At 43.2% G+C, this 19,904-nt stretch overlaps 1 long non-coding RNA gene across 2 annotated transcripts in view; it reads left to right on the top strand.

Moving 5' to 3' along the window:
* LOC137178545 (uncharacterized) overlaps window positions 1–19,904 on the top strand; it is a 36,195-nt gene that overhangs the window by 15,022 nt on the left and 1,269 nt on the right. The window contains exons 1-4 of one of the 2 annotated variants that reach the window (XR_010927125.1): window positions 1,622–2,448; window positions 3,276–3,382; window positions 10,840–10,904; window positions 12,515–19,596. This is a non-coding gene — a long non-coding RNA (uncharacterized lncRNA). Of the gene's footprint in view, window positions 1–1,621; window positions 2,449–3,275; window positions 3,383–10,839; window positions 10,905–12,514; window positions 19,597–19,904 lie in introns of those variants that run through there. The other variant, XR_010927131.1, reaches the window with a different exon arrangement.

Here is a 19,904-nt window from a genome sequence, read left to right as displayed (position 1 = left end):
TAGTTAAATGAAATGTCAACAAACCTCTTCAACTGTAGTGTATAAAACACACAGAGGATGAGATGAATAGGGCTCAGGAATGAGGGAGTAGAGGGGAGAAGTGAAGAGGAGAGAGAAGGAGAGGAGCAGGGAGGATGTAGGAGGCACTCGGGGTCACAGGGGTTGAGGTGATAAGTCGCCTGCTGGGGAATTAATAGGGAGCAGATGGCGCTACCTTTACTTAATGTAGGGGTGTGGATACAAGGGGAGAGATTTATCAGTCTGTATGAGAATGGAGTTTGCCGATGGCCGGGCAGACTCCCCCACCTGAGGAGGATTTAGCACATTCCTGCTTCACTGTGAACTGGAAGGTGTCTGTGGAACGGCAGAAGTTTGCTGTCAGAGAGGGGGATTTAAAATAGTCGAACGTAGGTTTCTTTTTTTTTGCATGATGGAATAAGTTGAGGGCTCTTGAAGATGAAAGGATTTGCTATTGTCACTGTGAATACCCAAGGTTCTTTAATAATGAATACTTAAGGTAGATGAATGCCAGTTTTCAGTACACATGGTACAGTAGCCAATTTCAACCGGGTTTTTAAGCTAGTATGTTGTTTTTCATTTTTTTCTTTTCATTTCACTTGCATAAAGTCACGTTATCTCTCAGTCTAATGTAGTTAATTAAACTCTGAGGAATCAGGACTCTTTCATTCTTCTGAGGGAACCGATTCAAATGAAATTTTGTTCTACAGTAGAGGCAAGTACACTGTGGTGTGAAAAAAATCACTTTTTAACATCAGAGAACTCTGACCTCTAAATACCACCATCAGAAAATGAGCAGAAATATCAGAAGTTTGAGGATTTTTCAGCTTTATCCGCTTACCATGCTTTTGCAGAAAATGTTTGTCTGACTGAAATAATACCATTTTAGCATTTTTGGACATAAAAACCTTTACTTTATGACCTGTACAATTGACTATGTAATGTCTTCCTTAACTTGACCCAGTCACAGTTATTTCTATGGATACAGCAAAAGAACCAGAGGGAGCTGAGTGGGCCTATCACTCTTATCACTTTAGTGATAATGGCCGTCACATAAAAGACGACCTGGTGAACTCCACAAATGCCAGAGTGGCCCAATTAGCCACTATGCATTTCATACAATTTGCAAAGGGCAAATGTTCCCAAGCTGTAATTATGTACTCACATTGCCCACCTTGGGTGACCTGCCAACCAGTCTTGATGTCCGTCCGTTGTAGAGGTCGCCATGACAGCGCTGGCAAAAACACAGAGAAAAATGAGCTGCAGGGTCTATCATTGTGTCTGTAATTGGTCAAGTTGCACTTGTTACCTAGTAGCGAATACATAATGGATAGTGCTGATTGCACCGTGAGATGGACGAGGAAATGTCACTGTGGGGGATGGATGTGGTGTTGAGTGGGATGCTGTTGGTTATGTCTACAGTTTAACGGTGCTGCCACTTTCATCAGCATCAATTAGTGATAAAATGGCACAAAATGTCATTTTATAGCAATTGCAATACCATGAACACTTTTGATTTGCCCCTGGATGCAAAGGTCTGCTCCAGCCCTGACCATTACGCAGACCAATACCCTTCATCTTGACGATGATGAGCATACAACGCGGAGGTCTGCTTTTTAACGCAGTTGGGGTCGCCCTGCTACCGTATATTCACAAACACTCCTCGCAAAGCTGGGACTCCGGCTTGAGAAGTGTTTTCGAGGGGCCACAGGCAAGGTAACAACAATGCTCCTGGGGTCACTGAGGCTCACAAACCACTCTGCCATGATGGAGCTGTGAGTCCAGGAGAGAATGACTGGTTTGGTCTATGAACTGCACTGCATGAATCCTTTTTAAAGACATTGTTATAAGAAAGTGATACAGAAAAAGCGTACACTCAGAAAGCTTCAGGAAATTTACAAATGGACCATCTCTGTTCAACTGATCTGTTGAGATCTGTGTAAAGTTTTCACTCGGAATTGTAACTACAGCACCTGAGAGAACTGGTTCCCTTAATGACAAAGCACTGAACTACCAAAACTCACTCTGGACAAAAGTGAGATCACTTATCAAAAGACATTTCTGGAGAAGTTTTAACAGATCCACAGGGCCTCTTAATATCTTTTGGACTATGATTTTATATTATTTTAAGCGAAAATGCACTTTATAGGTTCTTTACAGGCCATTTATAAATGACAGCCCTGCATTATAAACACTACCTTTAACAACTCAGCGAGATGACCTGTCTTAGCCTATTCCAGGTTTTCCTGGTGCCGGGGTCCAGCAGCCTTCAGGAGATGCTGCTGTGAGGCAGGCCCTCCCTAATGTCTCCATTGCCTGCACCTGACCCTGCTAGCCAGCAGTGGCCAAATTTAGTTTGGAAACGTGCCACCATGGGAGAGCCGACAGGCCCATTAATCAGCAGGAGTCTCCCCCCTACTCATCCTGCAGGTCAGAGAGGGAGCAGCACACACACGCTCACAGTGCACACACACATAGAGATACACTCAAACTACCTTCATGTATAAACACAATGCACAATGGCGCACAACACACACTGACTAAACAAATGATTGCTGAAACTTTAAAAGAACTCTGACAGCACCTTCTCCCACCCCCCCATCCCCTCCACACTACCTATCCTAAATCCTCCATCACCTCCTTTACACAAACACACACACACACACACCTGGTCAGGGCCCTCCATCACTCCCAGTCTGATCTGTTCTCATATCCCAGCTCTCTTCTCTCTGTCTGAGCCAGGTTTTCTGTCAGCCTGGGGCCCCGGTCATAGGGGTTATCCACACACCGCTACCCTTGGCTCACACTCCATGCGAGGAATGAACCGCAGAACCGGCACAGACAAACATAGACACAAACACTCTTAGTGACCCCAGAGGAACACAAACATTAAGATGAAATGTACTTACACACCAAGACCATCTGCAAAATATGATGTATTGACGTGTTGGATCTGAGATGAAGAATCCATAGTTTTGGAAGACCTGGATGGATATGTACTGGAAAAAAAAAAAAGACTTTGAATATATGCAGTGCAAGGGCAGGTTGAATGTGACGTTTATTATCATGTCTGAGATGAACTCAAAGTGCTCTCGCCTTTGGGAATAAGCACAGAATTCAGTAAAGATGTCAAACTTTATCTGTTGAATTTCTTACATCACCTGTTTTTAGAAAGTGAAACTTTGTCTCTTCGTCTGCATGAAGCAGCAACTAATTGACTTGTAATCAGTGTTTACTATCTCGCAATTAACACTCAGAGACAATGAGATCGGAGGATGTGGCACCAGCAGAAGGCATTTATTGGGTGTGTCCCTGAGGTGTGGGAAGATGCCAGAAAGTAACCGGAGAGAATGTGTGATAACTGGTAAGCATTTATATGCAGTGTCACTGGTGCACTTATCCTTTCTAATGTGAAACTCTGCAGGGAGATGAATGGTGGGATTGGGCTAGATTAATGAAGGTTACCAAAGTCCCCAGATGTTTCCATGGTAATTAGAGGGCTTTGTTTATCAGGAAAACAAGTCACATCAAGAGCAAAGCATTCATTATAATTTTTCATAATCTTAATAATTCAAGTGTAGCTGCTTCATTTTGTTCCCAATTTATCATGCTAATGTTATGAATAAATCTACATAATTTTAACTCTGCCTGTTGGATCAGCTAGCAACAGAGAACTTTGATAAAGCAAATTACTGAGATTTGTTATTTACATCTGTGAAACACTATATGTACAACAAATCAAAAAGTCAAAGTTCATTAAGTAATAACCTCATGTAACAACTATTCAAAAGGCCCTTTGTTTTACAGCTTTGTCGACTTGCAGATATTAATAATTAACCTCTCTCAGCATCATTCTGTTTCTTCATACAGTAGAAGTTAATCTGCCTCCATAGCGTGCAGGATGCTTCAAGCAGCATTTAAATGTCCACTTGACTGATATTATTACATTAATGAATAATTTGCAGGAAATAGCTTCGTCCTCACGAAACACTTGAAACCTCTGAGAGTTCAGGAGAAGCTGTTTAATTTCAGCCAAAATCATTTACAGTTAAAGGTTGATGACCATCCTGATTTCCACCAGGTCCACTCAGTGCACTGTGTTGTCATTGTGGAGACTCACAGGTTTAGCTGGACAGTGCCGCTTGCATTTTGTCTCGCCCCAATTGTCTTGTCAGAAATCAATTGGAGATCACAACATGGGTTTGCAGCGGGAGGTCACTCCTCACTACAGCGTAAATATTTCATCCCAGACTCACGTCAAGGGGCTTTTAAAGATGTGTGCTGGACCATGATCCCCTCTTGCTGCCCTCTGAAAGTGACAGGACTTGCGTTTTAGCCCACTTCAGGACCAGGTTAAATCAATTAAAATCTATTATTCATATGGCAGCGCAGTGACCTCACTGAAAGCCCCCATAATTTCAGAATAGAAAGGAGAACAGGAACTGGCAGTGAACTTTGGCTTCTCAAGTTTTCAAGAGAATAAAAAGAAAAAGTGACCTTGTTTTAAAACTCAGGCCTTGGAAATAAAATTGCAGCTTGAAACACTGTGTGCCAGGACAGGACCTGAGTCACCGGTCTAGGAGTGTTTTATCTTAAGACATTATTAGCTTTAATATGGTAGATAATGCAGAATTGAATTGCAAGGGCTTTCATGATCTGGACCTTATGTGCATGTGCAGCAGTCGCCCCTTGCCTGTTTGGAAGAAAATTGGCTGCACATTTTGGATTGCAGATAAATACAGCCTCACTTAGGCTGGAACATAATCATCTTTACCACCAAGCTTAAAAATCACCCTCACAAGATCACACGTAACTGCTGTAGTTGTGCTCTCAAGGCAAGCATGGGAAGCCTTCACCTATTGTCTGGCAAAGTGCAACTCTCCTCTTTGAAAGGAAGATTTTTAGTGGTATAGCCTCAGTAGATGGCGGCAGGCTGTTTGGTCAGATAATAAGCAGAGAGGAGTCAGACGGAGAGAAGTCATTAAGATCTGCTCACATATAATCATCCCAACACCATCACCATCTATCTAAAATAATACTTTTTATTCATGGTGGAACTCAAAGTGCTACGGTATTAATAACCTAGAACACACAACATAAAGAAAACAGTAATAAGAGTTAAGATGAAAAAGCCTTCCTGAAAGAGAGGTTTTTAGGCCTTTTTTTAAAGAGACTAGGGTCTGTGCTGCCCTCAGATGGTTCGGAAGGCTGTTCCACAAGCGTAGTGCACCAGAGCACAAGGCTCGATCCCCCATGGTGTGGAGCTTAGTACTGGGGGCCTGGAGGAGCACACTGCTGGCAGATCTGAGGGTGCGGGTGGAAGTTTGTGGTATGATCAGTTCCTGTAGGTAGAGAAGCACATGTCTGTTGACATTTTTTCTCGCCGTCTCTCCCTTTTTCGCTCTCCTTCTCCCTTCCGAATGAAAGGGCCTTCTCCAGCTGCATGGCGAATGAAAATGATGGAGGGGCTGATAAAAAAAGAAAGAAGGGAAAAGATGAAAAGTGGTTTTGAAGTGGTTCACCACATCAGTCTGCTTCCCCCCACTGACCTTCCAATTTAAGCAAACAATACGTTGACTCGGAGACGCATCGAGCTTTGGTATTCATGGAAACAAGAGTGCAGCTCACAGAAAATGGGTAAAAATGAGATGGTTGGACAGAGGGAGCAGTGCATGGATAGCTACATCATCGGAAGAGGGCTTGTAGCACTGCTTTACTTTATCTGATAAGCGGCTAGAATGTGCATGTGAACTGTGTTTGCATGCATGTACTGCACCTTTAAACACATGGCTTGTTTACATGCAGGTGTCTTTGTGCCTCGTACACCTCTAGGGCAGCATCAGTAGGCGACTGCTGTAAATGGACTCTTGCTATCGTTTAAGATGGCCTAACGCATCAACCAATCACATGATACTCTCCCCCTCATACCCTCTGGCCTCAGCTGGTACCATGGCATTATCAGAGGAGCAAAGCAGCCATTTACACAAACACACACACATGCTGTACGTATACACACACACACACACACACACACACACAGACACACACGCATGCACCACCTCCCTCATATGGCTTCAGGGCCATTCCAGGAATGTCAAAGATGGTTTCACCCTTTGTATCTCGCCTCTTTCACCAATGCTGAATGATGGTGGCCTGCGTGGTTTGAGATTGTCATGGCCCAGAAACCCATTCTGAGTGACTGAAATATAATAAGGCCATCTACCCTCTGAGAGTAGAATATGATGCCAGCACAAAATGGTGGTAAAATCCAGTGTTGATGGTTGTCACTGTCAGTGTGAATTGGTACAAACAAGCTGAAAGAAATGGTGTTAGAATGAAGAAATAAGGGAAACAGACATCAACATCGGCTGGGAAAATCTTAGATTCACAGCGCTATTTAATTTCAGCTTAAACCTAGTATTGCTAGGCTTGCTCTACTTAAAAGGTACTATCCACTTACTCCAGTAGAGTAAGCATATTGTTTCTATCTAATTGACACTAAGCTCATGGCTATTACCATGTCAACACTGGATTACTGCTGCCTTTGAGCTTGTGGAGTGGTTGACTTGGCCCACATTCAGGCCTTGTTTTCCTTTCCACTCTGCTGCTCACACACATATAGCTGGACAAGCTCACATGCTCATAGCTCCACATGTGCACACACACATAGAGTCACACACAGACACATGGAAGCACTCTCTCTCTCTCTCTCACACACACACACACGCTCACACATCTTTCTTTCCATCCCTGTCTCTCTCCCTCTTCTCTCTTACACACACATCATGTTCCAGTATTAGCCGAGTGTTCCAAGGCCAATTTCACTGCCGCTGAAAGTCCCTATCTCCCAGAAGCCCCCTGGTTCAGAGGCTAGACCGGCTAGCGATTGGCCGGTCAGAGGCTAGTCTAGTTGGTGATTGGCCAGCGAAGGCCCCTGGTGCACGGTGACAGTAATTAGCACACGCCAACCATTAACAAACACAGATTAGGCATGAACCCGTATGGCATGCTGCCATCACTGTGGTGTGTGGATGTATGTGTGTGAAGAGTGGTATTCCCCTGTGAGTGTCTGAGTAGGTCTCATTTTTGCACGCTTTGTGTTTGTCTGTATTAAAGACTTGGCATGTGTGAATGTGTTTGTTGCTGGTGCTTGCCTATGTGAATGTCTTTTTTTTCCCCAACGTGTGCATTTATCCAACCTGCCTGCATTCACAAGTGTATGTGCGCGCACATACAGAATGCGTATGTGTGTGTATTTGTGTTCAGCCTCATTTCCTCTGTGCCTGCTGGTCAATTTTGGCATTTGGAGAGAAAGACGCTGTGCATTCCCCACGGCTCCCCTGCTTCCAGCACTGAATTAGAGATGGGGCTATGATATGTGGAAACGATTTTTTAAACGCCACCAATCTCTGTTTCCCTCCCCTCTCTTCCTTTCTCTCTATCTCTCTCTGTCTCTCTCTCTCTCTCTTACTCTCTCAGTCCAACCCACCCCCCCCACCCCCCCACCCCTCCTGAGCTGGTGAATCCGCCCTGCTGTGTGCGCTTAATGAAAGATAAGAAGGGTCCTCCACCACTGACACTGAGCCACGGACCCTCAGAGGACTGCACTAATCTGCTTGGCTCCTAATGGGGGCCACTTTGTGTCTGCCGAGGATCATTTCATATCAAACAAATTGTGTCCTGTGAAACCCATTACATTTTGGGCCCTTTGGAGATGCTTCGCTCTTAGCTGACACATAGAGGACATCTTTGGCCCGACTTTTGATGCTGTAAATATTTCTTAAGATGGTCTTACTACGAGCATCTCCTTTCTAGTCAAAGATGGGCTTTGTGCATCTTTAAAACATGTCCACTCTCTCATTAAACAGAGATATGGGTGGGGGTTCAAACGATGAATGCGAGAGCCATCGCGAAGAGAAAGAGCAGGATAAGAATGCAGGAAATGGAGGAGAGAGGGATAACAGAGGGAGTGATGAAGGGTTAATGAACTCGGATTCTCATCTTACATGTATTCAGTTTCGTAATTGTCTCTCTGCATGCGGTCTTGCAGCATATGCCATCGACACCAGGAAATTCATTGAGTGTTTGACACGTGTTTAAAAATCTCTTTATTTACATGTGATGACAGCCTTGTGATAATGTTGTGATGGTGCTGATGAGACAGAGCTCACAAATTACAAATTTCCGGCTTCAACATGGACTGTAAGTTGTTTATTAAGTTAGAAAATATAGCTAAAGGTGCTATAAAATATCCAACACGGGGAGGTGTGAATACACCATCACAGACATGTTCCAAATACATTTCCATTCACCCTGAAAAGCACAACCGCCACGGTAAGCGGCAGCAGCTGCGACACATGTATAGTAAATTTCTATTTGTATTGACAATAGTGTAATCTGCTGGGACAGTGTCAACCCTTGTGCGAGTCATCACTCTTAATGTTTACGTTATGTGTCTGTCCATGTGTGTATGTGTGTGTTGTTCTATGTGTGTTTTTCATGTGTGCTTGTGTCTCTGTGTGTATGCGTATGCCATCAGTTCTGCAAGGGAGAAAACGGGGCGGACGGAGGGGGGTAGAAAATGATCCGGGGCCGATACATATGAAACAGGAGGGCTCATACATAAACATAGCTCCAAGGCCCCGGGGCCAGGCAATCTACGAGGCAAATTGCTCACCAGTCAGCCATGGAGGCCGCACTGTTTACTATGCATGAGGTCTTGTGACATGCTTTAAAGCCGCCCCTAAAACAGGATGACTGGGCTAGTGGTAGCGAGGAGTTGGCTTTTTCTATTGCTATGGTATTCTTTCCTATGAAAAATATGTAGTGGGTGGAGAACAGATCATCGTTTTACTCTGTGGAACTGTTGTGTGGTATACAGTAGCTGCCGCATGAAGGCAAAGTACGGGTGTTAGGGTGTGCCTGCCTATCTATGTGTGACAGTGTGAGAAAAACAGCATTTGTGATGTAACGACAGTGGGATTTCAATACCGGTGTTTATTTTTGAAAATTATATTTTTTGGACATTTTAGCCTTTATCAATGGTAGTAGATACATGGGAAGAAATAGAGGGATGACATGCAAAGGTCCCTGGCTGGGATTGAACAAGATGTTGCAGTTACATGGCATGCATCTTAACCACCAGGCAACCAGGAGCTCCATTGTTCCTTGTTACTGATGTACCACCTGAAATACTCGTTATTGTATGTCCATTAAAAACTCTGAAAGACAATGTGACACCCTCCCAGTTACAGTTATTCTTCCATTTTTTTAACTGTCATGAGATAACACAAATCTGATAAAAATAAATGCTGCACTTCCAAAAAAAAATCATCTTCTGGGAATAAGCAGTCAAACAAAGCGCAACCAAAACAACAGTGGTCTGTATTTCAGAACCACACGACACTTCCATCACACATCTCTGCTTTCTAACCAAACCATGTTATGCTTTCATTTTCAGACAACTGATGATTTTGTGAGAATGACAGATGTTTTGGAATCTAAACAATGAAAGATTAACTGCTTGAGGCCGGACTTCAAATACCGCGTTGTTACAACTGAACATGAATGCATGCTACTGAGCAGGACAGAATAATATAACCGAATGGGAAGAGATGTTAACATGTAAACAAGCCGCCAGGACCACAGCTGCTCTGGCCTGCATTTACCAGCCCAGAATCCCAGGGGGAGCCCTCCTCAATTCAATTTCAATCTGCTCGACCCCCAGGGTCCAAGTTCAAGTTCAAAGTCAGGCAACCGTGGCACCAGCAGGAGAATTGCCCACCCACGAGTCCCAGCCCGGAGTGGACTAGTCCAACTATAGATGAGATCAGGACAAATCCAATACGAGATCTATTCAAATGTCCTTTACAAGAATGTCTTTCCACGAGTGTGTATGTGTGTGTGTGTGAAGGGGGGTTGGGGGGGGAGACTACTGTCACATTACAAACACCTTTGCTGCCTCTCTGTCTCTTTTTTTCTGTCTATCTGTCTTTTTCCCTCTATCTCTCTCTCACTCTCTCAGGCTATAATTATGCTAATAGTATGTATATAGCTGTGGCCCCGGAGGCTTGGGGCGTATTGAAGGCTCCCAGGTCTTTCTCTCCTGTAACAGTATTAGGGTGCTATTGAAAAGCGGATGGCGGGTGAGAAGGGGGGCAGGATAGAGAGATAGCACGGGGTGGCAAATGGGACATGACCACCGTGCTCTCTGTCACGACGCCGCCCATTGTCTGGCCAAAGAAAAGGGCCTCCGCCGCCAGTGGGACAATAATAAAGGAGCAAGAATGGGCTGTGCATATTAAACAACACAACGAACCGCGCAGACCAACCTGCATGGGTACGATGAATGGGGGGAAGAGAAGGAAAACAGAGCGAGAGAGAAAGGCGGGTTTAAAAGGAGAGGGAGGGAGCGGGAGAGAGAAAAGGGTAGATGATGTGAAAAAGGCACAAAAAGAGGCGGAGGTTCAGAGATAACTGTAAAAGCAGAAATGTTGTTTTGTTTCTGTAAAGAGATGACACCTGCTAATGTCATAGGTCTACTTCAGCATACAATAGAAAGCTAAAGTCCTGATGCCACTTCTGGGTTACAGCAGCTGTTACACTAACTTCTCACTCGATGCAATCTCACACTGAAGTTTGCTTTTATCAGTCTTTTTCTAATCTTATGAGGAGCGCTTGTAAATATGATTATGAACTGATGACATATTTCAAAAGTCTGCTACAGAAATTGACAAATTACAACTATTCGGGGGCTCAGAGACCGCAGCTGTGTTTAAATCAATGAATTATTTGAATTTCTGTTCTTGAATTTTTTAACAGGTCGCTCATAAAAGTTCTAACAGGGGGTTAGACGTCTCTGGGGACGAATGAAGCCCTAACATACAGTAAGTAACATCGCTGTGTAGGATAACATACTGTACGTTGCTTTGTGTGTGAATGACTTTTTGAAAATGAATATATGGTGTTTCTGGGTTCTAGAAATGAATTGATATCTTGTACAGCACACAAAATTCTTGGGCTTGTGGGAAATGTTCATGAAAGGCAGTTTAAAGTAGAAATATTGAGTTAACAATGACATGACTTCTTTTTATAATAAATAAAATAAATGGAGTGACCACATGACAGACTGTTAAGTGATTTTCCAGGGCTGTATTTTAGTCATTTGCATGATTATAAATGTCAGTATGATTTTCAGTTAAGTTCTCTTATTCCTGGAGCAGAACCAGAGTTACTCTACAACCTTCTACTCCTGTCTTCTTCTACATAGAGTGATGCTACCTGCGTACTTCAGCACACAGTGTAAGACCCAGCATCCTGCTTGTGTGTGTGTGTGCCCTCCCCTTCCCTCCCCCCATGCTCTCTCCTCTCTCTCTCTCTCTCTCTCTCTCTCCCTCTATGTCTCTCTCTCTCTGCCTGAGTATGTTGAGAGGTGTCAACAGTAGAGGCGTGGGTGTGGGAGGCTCTACCATAGTTCACGGCTATCGCATGTGCCTCGGCGGCTATGCGGCGTGGCTACCATCTGTCCACATGTCACACAGCGCGCTGCTCTCTCACTCTCTCCCTCTCTGTCCGTCTCTCTCTCTCTCTCTCTCTCTCTCTGCACATCTCTCACCCCTTCTCTCATTCTCCCTCCCTTAATCCTTTATCTCGCTTCCTGTCGCCTTTTCATTCTTTCTCATCATCTGCATACGCGGTCACCACTGCAGCAAGAGGTTATCACTCTATTAAAAGAGAGACGAAGAGGAGCAGGTATCTCAAACAGACAACACTTTGACCTTGGAGAATAAGACTTGGGACTTTATCATAGAAACTGGCTTTTTTTTTTGTCTTGTAGGCCTATAATTTCAAATAATTTGCAGTGAATGGAACTCAACCACAACTCAAAACTTAAATCAGAGCTTATTACATGTTTTGGTTTTTGAAAATAAACGACAATGGATGACATATAGACACATACTGTAGACAGTGTATGAAATAAGATGTTTTAAGAAAGATATTAGAGAGGAGGAGACACAGCAGCACCCCTCACAGACCAGTGAGTGGCAGTGTGCCACAGTTAGAATAGACCCCCTTCAAGTATTGTGTGGTGTATGTATGTATACGTGTGGTGAGAGAGTGAGTGAGTGTGGATAACTATGTATCTGTATCTGCAAAGCTGCTGCTTGTATCTTTGTGTGTGTCTTTGGGGCAGGGGGCGGGATTTGCACAGCAAATTGTGTTTATCCTCCTATGCATGTATGTATGTAATTCGTGCGTGCGCTCGCTTGTGCGGTTGCTTCGTGTGTGTGTTTATCCATGTGCACCCAGTCCTCAGACATACAGGCAGACAGAATGAAAGCGGTAGCCAACAAACCATAATATTGTCATTAAGGAATTCAGCAGATTAATAGCCTTAAATACCTGGAAATGTCCTAAGATCTAGAGTCTTTAGCTTGTAATTTCCTCTCCGAGTCCTAAGCACTAAACCCGCTGTGTTGTTCTTGGCATTCCTCAGTCGGACCAGAGAACATCGCATGGACACTGATACCTTCCTCTGGGATCCATTCTCCTCTCCAATTGATGGAAACCAAAAAAGGGCCTTTGGCCAGACAGGTCCCATTATGTCTCAATGACAGAGCCTGGGGGTGAAAGACACTCTGTTCTTTCCTCAGCGCACCTTTGGGTCTCAACGAGGAATGACATATGCCCTGATGAACAGAGAAGGGGGTGATATGCCTGCCAAATGCAAGTCAAGTTGTATGTTACTGGTCTGAACTTTGTTTCAGCTCAGAAGTACACTTCTTCTTCCATCCCCCACCATTTTTGGTTAACAAAAGTGCAAGCAACCTTCGGACATAAACGATCTTCTAACCTAACACACAGCCACAAACCATTTGATTTTTTTTTTGTCATTTTCACTGTTTAGCTCTGCGTTTAGCCAAAATCACAATAGCCATAGGCACTAATGATCTCCGAGTCCAGAGCCCCCTTTGCTCCCTGTCACATACCCACCTCATGACCTCATGACTGGATGTATGCATTAAACAGATGTGGCTGGCTATGAGAGGCCTGAAACAGGATAGGACAGCCTATAGCCTTTAGGCTGGTCTTCTCTGGCCTTGAAGCCAGGGGCCTCTGGGTCCAGAGGACAGGATAAACAGGATAGATGTGTGTGCATGTGGAGGGGGGGTGTGTGTGAAAGACAGACAGAGAAAGAGAGAGAGAGAGAGAGAAACCCCTTTCCCACATGCAACACATAAATGTTCAGGCAGTTTTCCATGTCAGTGTCACGTGAGAACAGTGAGTCCATTTTCAGTGTACGATGCGCCGGCAATTTACAGGCTCAAGAAAAAAAACAGCAATATTCATGCTATACTTTTGTTATGTTTATGTGTATACGCAGAAAAAAGTAAATCAGGACACTGAGCCCATTTATTGCAAATGATAATCCTGATATTTGTAATATCATCTGCATATTTTACAAACATATATAACTGTTTTTGTGAACCTTTGAATCACCCTCACCTCATTACCCCGTAAAGCATGAAAATGCACTTGCAGGGACTACTTTCATATGGCGATCCACTTCAAAAATGATCACGCTTTATCAGGTGGGTTTTCATCGAGTGGCAGTGCAGCTGTTGAAAGTCAACTGCAGAAAAGCATTTTATTCAAGAGGTATGCTCTTCAAACTCTGAAGACAAATAATGAGCTAATATTGAAATTGTAAAAAGAAAAATCAGTCTAACTAATTAGAAATCATGTTTGTTGTTTGTGCATTAATCTGTAATATCATGTACACTTTTTGATACAAAATGTTTTATCTGGGGGAATGTAATCTATGCATGGAGACATTTTTTCATGTAGATACAGCCTCAATGCAGATTTTATGCACATTGGAGACCCATGTGTGAACAATGAAAACCTGCTTTGCCTGAATAACTTAATGCAACATTGTTAAAAAGTTGAATGTGTGAAAGTGGCAAACAGGTACAAAAAACTGGGAGAACAAGACACATAATATAAGGGATGTGGATGAAAAAAATGATGTAACATTTCATGACAATGGAATGAAGCTACAATGCTAAAAGACCAGCAACTACTTCGGTGACACAGTGATGAATTTTGTTTGTGATAACTGCTCCCCTGGAGAGAGGGCCAATGTGGTGCATCACTCTTGTATCTGCAGAGGGCTTTACCCACTTGCAGCCATTGTCCTTTGTGCCTCCTTTAATAGACACATTGTCCCACTGAGTCAAATAAAAGCATTAAACATAATCAGCACAGAAGATGGATAATGTCCTACAAAGAAAAGCAACCTCACACTGCGCCCGGCTGCAGCAAGTTGTGTTGCTATGTTAGCACAGAGAGCCGCCATTAGTGAGACTGTCACCGACCCAGACGTATACTCTAACTGGCCCACAGCCTCAGACCCATCTATTCTCAATATGCCACATTCTTATTCATTTTTTCCCCAAAACCTGACACCGCAATCTGATGATGAACCAGCCCCATTATTTTTTGTACGCCAGCAGGAAGAGATAGATCCCCTAACGTTGTGCCTTCATAGAACCAACATTATCCCTCTGTGTCAGAGGTGGGTAATATCCTGGCGGTCTGGGAGTCCAGAGGTGCATACAGAATGATGTCATTAATCCTCCAGGGCAATCTCTCTCTCTCTCTACCTCGCTCTCTCTCTCTCTTTCTACAACTGGCAATGCTGAAAACAGAGCCACATTTGCATGCTGCATATGTTGCCAGGTGGCTCTCTGGGCCATGGGTACAAATTAGATTTCCTGACAACAAGGTGTAAGAGAGGGAAGAATAGCGGGAGCGAGCAGTTTGCTTTCTTTCTTTAAAAAAAAAAAACAATCTTGTTGTTGTACATGTTTGGCAGTGTTGTAAAAATGAAAATTGCCCATTTTTTACATTTTGTGCAAAAAAATATGAGGTGACATTCATATACTGCAGCAAAATCTGCAGAGATGCGGTCTCTGTGGGTGGATGGGTGTACAAAATGTTTGACATCAGAAAACAGGGTCCTTGCAGTCCACAATGTTTTCCTTTAATGAGTTGTTTTTTTTTTTTTTCTTATAGGTATGAGGACCTCCTGAATTACTCACAGTCCTGACAGGGGAGAAATAAACAAGTCACATTTTCACTAAATAGTGACCTATTGATCAGATGTGGGCAAATGCAGCTAACACACACACAGACGACCCAAGGCCTTCACCTTGACTCTGGGTACAGATGGGGGTGAAAGAGGGAAAAAAAAAACAGTTCTGAATGGAGGTTTAAACTTTTCAGAGTGGACTTGAAAGCTGAGAGCTATACGTCTGTCTGGCCATACTCTGCCCCCTTCGAGCCCCTAGGGGTAATGACATTGTCTGTGTCAATCACCCTGGAACAAGCGTGGATGCTCCAAAATGGCTTTACCCACATTGTTTACCACCATCTCCTAAACAGAGGACAGGAAGGAGCGTCTAGCTTGAGGATGACATTAGCATTCCTTATATTCTTCATAGTGGCATGGCCAAGGCCTTGATCTCACGGGAGACAATGAGAAGGGGCATCAAAGCGCAGACTGTGTTCATTTGAGTGTGTCAGCGCACTCATGCAAGTGTAGTTGGTTTTATGTTGTCCACCAATAACAAGAAGCAGAGCCTGAATCTACTGTCACCTCTTGCCTCGTTTTCCCCAAATTCAACATTCCACCATCATTGATCCGTCCCTTCAATTAATGGCAAGGTTTGTCTCCAATCAATTCCTATCTCGCCCTCTCTGTTCCTCTATCTTTCTATCTCTCTCTCTCTGCTCTCCCTTTCTTCATTTTTCACATTACCCCCTTGTGTCCCCCATTGCTCCCCCCTCCTCACACGTTCCTATCTCACACCCTAAGGTCTCGGGGGTCACTCCCTCCAAGGTGATTCGTAAACAGCAGCTTGCTGAGAAATCAATACTTTATCAACAAGCCACAAGGGGCTTTTGCACTTATCCTATATGATCTTTGTGGTAAAGGCCTCTGAGCATCCATCTCCTCCGCTGGTCCGCTCCCTAAGCTCTGTTGCTAAGACAATCAGAAGAAAAGAGAGAGGGATGAAGAGAGGAGGGGCCACAGGAGGAGAGGAGAGAGGCAAAGGAGAAGGGATTGTGCGGGGTCTAGAGGCTCACTGTTAGAGGAGGGATTTGCTGCTCTGCTGCTTTTAGCTTGATCTGCATCTGATTAAGGAGAGAGGGCAGAGTGTTGTCCTTCACCCCCATGCTCCCATGTCCCACCATTATGTACCCTGGCACTGAGATCCATCATCCACCTACCACAGGCCTGGCTGCCATAGCCTGGGGACTTATTAGACCAGCCCTGCTCTGTTCAACACAGCCCCACTCTGCATACCATGGAGGGTAGAAAGCCTCTCCTGCTGTAACATACTGTATATTTACCATGCATGTCAATGACTAGAAAAACATGAAGAATATGTACATATATAAAAGCACATACATATATGTGCTAGGACTATCATATTTGCTACATGCTTTGGATTATTAAAAAGAAAAAATCAATTCAGACCTGCAGAGGTCCTCTGACACTCATGCTATCACCAAACGTGTAGCATTTTGCATTATCCAAATTGGACGACTGGATGAAGATATGTCAGTGCTGCTCAAAATACAGTTTCAAACCATAACAGGAAATGTAAATGTGACTTTCCTGCCATTAAAACCTCAGCTGACTGCATCCTTCACCCACACACTTTCTTAAAGGTTAAATCGTTAACTCAAACTTTAGAAGACAGTTGTGGCACCAAAAAAAAGATAAACAGGAAACATTTTTCAAATGTACTGACACAGCTACTCAGTGCTTTTTACAAGCATCAAAATGATGGTAAGTTAGGGTTTAATTCAGCTCTAAACAACAAGGTTGCGGAGGATTGTCTCTGTTCTCTGTGCCGTCTCGCTCCCAGTGGGTCTCGTCCAATAAGCCTGCATCAAACCCGTCAAACTGAGAGTGAAAAGTGGAAGAGGCCGGCATGTGCAAACATCAATCCTAAATTTCCAGCCTCAATACCATCATGACCTTGGTTTGGAATGACATCTATTTGCTGGCTGGCTGCACACATCTCTTTGCAAATTGTATGGGCCAGGCTAATTTGTTTTTATGCACGTTTAGTCAAGAATGTGATGCCACGTTAGCTTTTGGGAGCACTGCCAGTGTGGTGCGGGGTTCCGAGTGACAGACAGAAAAAGGGTGATTGAGGATGATTGTTCTGCCGGTTGTGTTGATATATGAAAAGAAAGACCCACTGAACACATCCTGGAATGGATTCACAGCAGATAGAAGTCCTTCTGGGACCACCTAAAGCTGAATATCATCATCTGTCCACGGAAATAGACAACGACCTTTAAAGCTCAAATCGGAGAGTGAAGACAGGTGCTGGGTAGTAACTCAACAAATCTTACAGTCAAGTACCGTGTCATAAAAAGCGGTGTAAAAATTTTTTAAGCATGAATCACTCTGAGCAAAGAAAGATTATGGACAAAAAAAAATGTAGATGAAAAAAAAAGAAAACTTGTCAAGCCTGTCTGCAGTACGCTCCCTTGACCTGCCGGGAAAACAATCGCTGTGCCCTCACTAAACTGAAATGTAAACACCGTTCATGCAGGAAAATATTTGCCTTCCTCATAGCTGAATTGACCTCTCAGCTACAGTCAACCTCAAGCTGTTGTTTCATTATCTCGTCAGCTGGTATCATGCTGTCTTGGTTGTATGTGCAGAGGTTTTAAAATATCAGCCTCTGAAACATGTGCCACCAGCCAATACAATGGAGCTTCGTTTGTTCTGCTGAAGGGACTGAAAAGTTACCTCTGCAAAATTTAACAGCAACACCCTTTTCTATACACAATGTCCCAGTTACTCAGGATTATCCACAGACCTCGCTGTCTTTTTCTGTTTCTTTAGTAGAAGGTAATGAAAACTATTCTGGGACATTTTTGATGGAAAGAGAAGTTGCTGTTGTGTTTTTTAAATGTAATTTTTTGATACTTTGAATTCAATTCTACCTCCATTATGATTTAGTGATGGCAGGAATGTCAGAGACAGATATCCCTGCAGGTAAGACCCTTTAATTTGAACTTAATACACCCTTTATATCAGTCTGAATTCTGTCAAAATTACTTAATACAGTATATAAAAGTTGTATGCTGCAAATTTGTTTCACAGATAAACACTGTACAGTATAAAGATCCAGTGAAATTAGACAAAAATATCCTGTTCCCCCTACATTAATTGTTTTGTTATCTCTTGGTATATTTTTCATGACTCATCCTGCACTTTAATGTGATTTGGGGTGACCAGTTAACCCCTCCTATCATATAAAACCATCACATAACTTGACCATTAGCTCATGGGCTCTAGTAGCTAGCAGAGTCATATCATGGGTTGCAGGTGTGTTTGGATATCAGCTAGCAAAAACTTTGTTTAAGCTTTCTTTGTCTCCAAAAGAGCATGGTTGCGGTCTAATTTATTCATTTCTCCCTCGTCCTCCACCGCCTGATGTAACAAGAGGGGTGACGGTGAAAATTCTCATGCTTGCTAAACCATTTCCACTTTTTTGCAATCCAGTCAAATCCCTTAACAATTAGGACAAATCCCTCTCGAGATGATGTCCTACCCACATGTTCAGTTTCACTTTGTAATATGTCTCGTTACAGAAGCTGAACACGGTGCCACCTCACTGGGCCTTTAAAGTTGAAAAAACATGAACAGCTTGCAAAAAGTGAAAAACACTGAGAACTTGAGATGATCAAACAGTCTAAAGATGTGTTCATGTGTAAACAAAAAAAAATGCAGGGTCATTAGACAAAAACCTGGCTCGACTTTGCTGCAATGCAACATCACCTGGTAATGTATTTCTTTGACCAATCAAATACATGCAATTAAATTACCTTCTCATATTTCCTCTGTTTACCTATAACTTTCCAGAGTTTCACAATCTTGTCTCGTAGTAACATAAAAGAGTCTGCAGTGTTTTGTTATTTGATAAAGCTTCAGATTCATGTAAGTATTATTAAACTACACTTGCTGGCTGTATTATCTTTCATCATCTCACCGGTACCTGTAGGAACACGCCAAACCAAAGCAGCATCTTGTATTTTTTGACATTTTTGATCACCTATTCTCACTCCTGCACCAAACAACACCACTATTGCCATTACACACCTTTGATCTTGAATGTGGAAATAATTGCCATATCCTACAACGCAATGAAACGTGGCCTTTTTTGGTTAGTGTTGGTTGAGCATGAAGTAGTCTACTTCAATGAATCCTAACTTGTATCCATTTGTCCTTGTGTATGAGAATTCAACATGCTCTCAGGTCCACAGATAATAGATGTCCTTTCATGCATGGGAGGCCTGATAGCCACACACTGGCCTCATACCCTTTGGCTGCCCAAGGCTACTCCTCGCCCACATCAAGTGAAACGTTCGACCAACATTTGATTGAAACTGGAATGAAGAGATACAAGAGCATGTGATATGGCTTCAGGGACGGAGTGCAGTTTCGACGCAATCTCACAGACGGAGTGATATCAGAAATATCAGGTATGCTTGTATAGCCCGAGGTTACTCCATAGGATTAGAAACCAGCATTATCTCTCCACAGCTTGAATGTGAAAATAGACCACGCTGGGTTTAAGTGTGTGTCAGTCAAAAGCACACTCTTGCATACCATCCAGCAAAGGCTATCAAAGACATCATATAGTATTCCAGGAGTCTTATGCAAAATACACACATATATATTCACTATTTGATTCACTGCTTTGCCTAACTCAATATCACTGATGAATTCAGTTACATGGAACATACTGAAGGTTGTGTTTTTCACAGGTTTAAGAGAAGATATGTTTGAG

This window comes from Thunnus thynnus, chromosome 3 (assembly GCF_963924715.1).
Source record: "Thunnus thynnus chromosome 3, fThuThy2.1, whole genome shotgun sequence".
Classification (NCBI taxonomy): Eukaryota; Metazoa; Chordata; class Actinopteri; order Scombriformes; family Scombridae; genus Thunnus; species Thunnus thynnus.
This window is presented reverse-complemented; position numbering and strand designations above follow the sequence as displayed.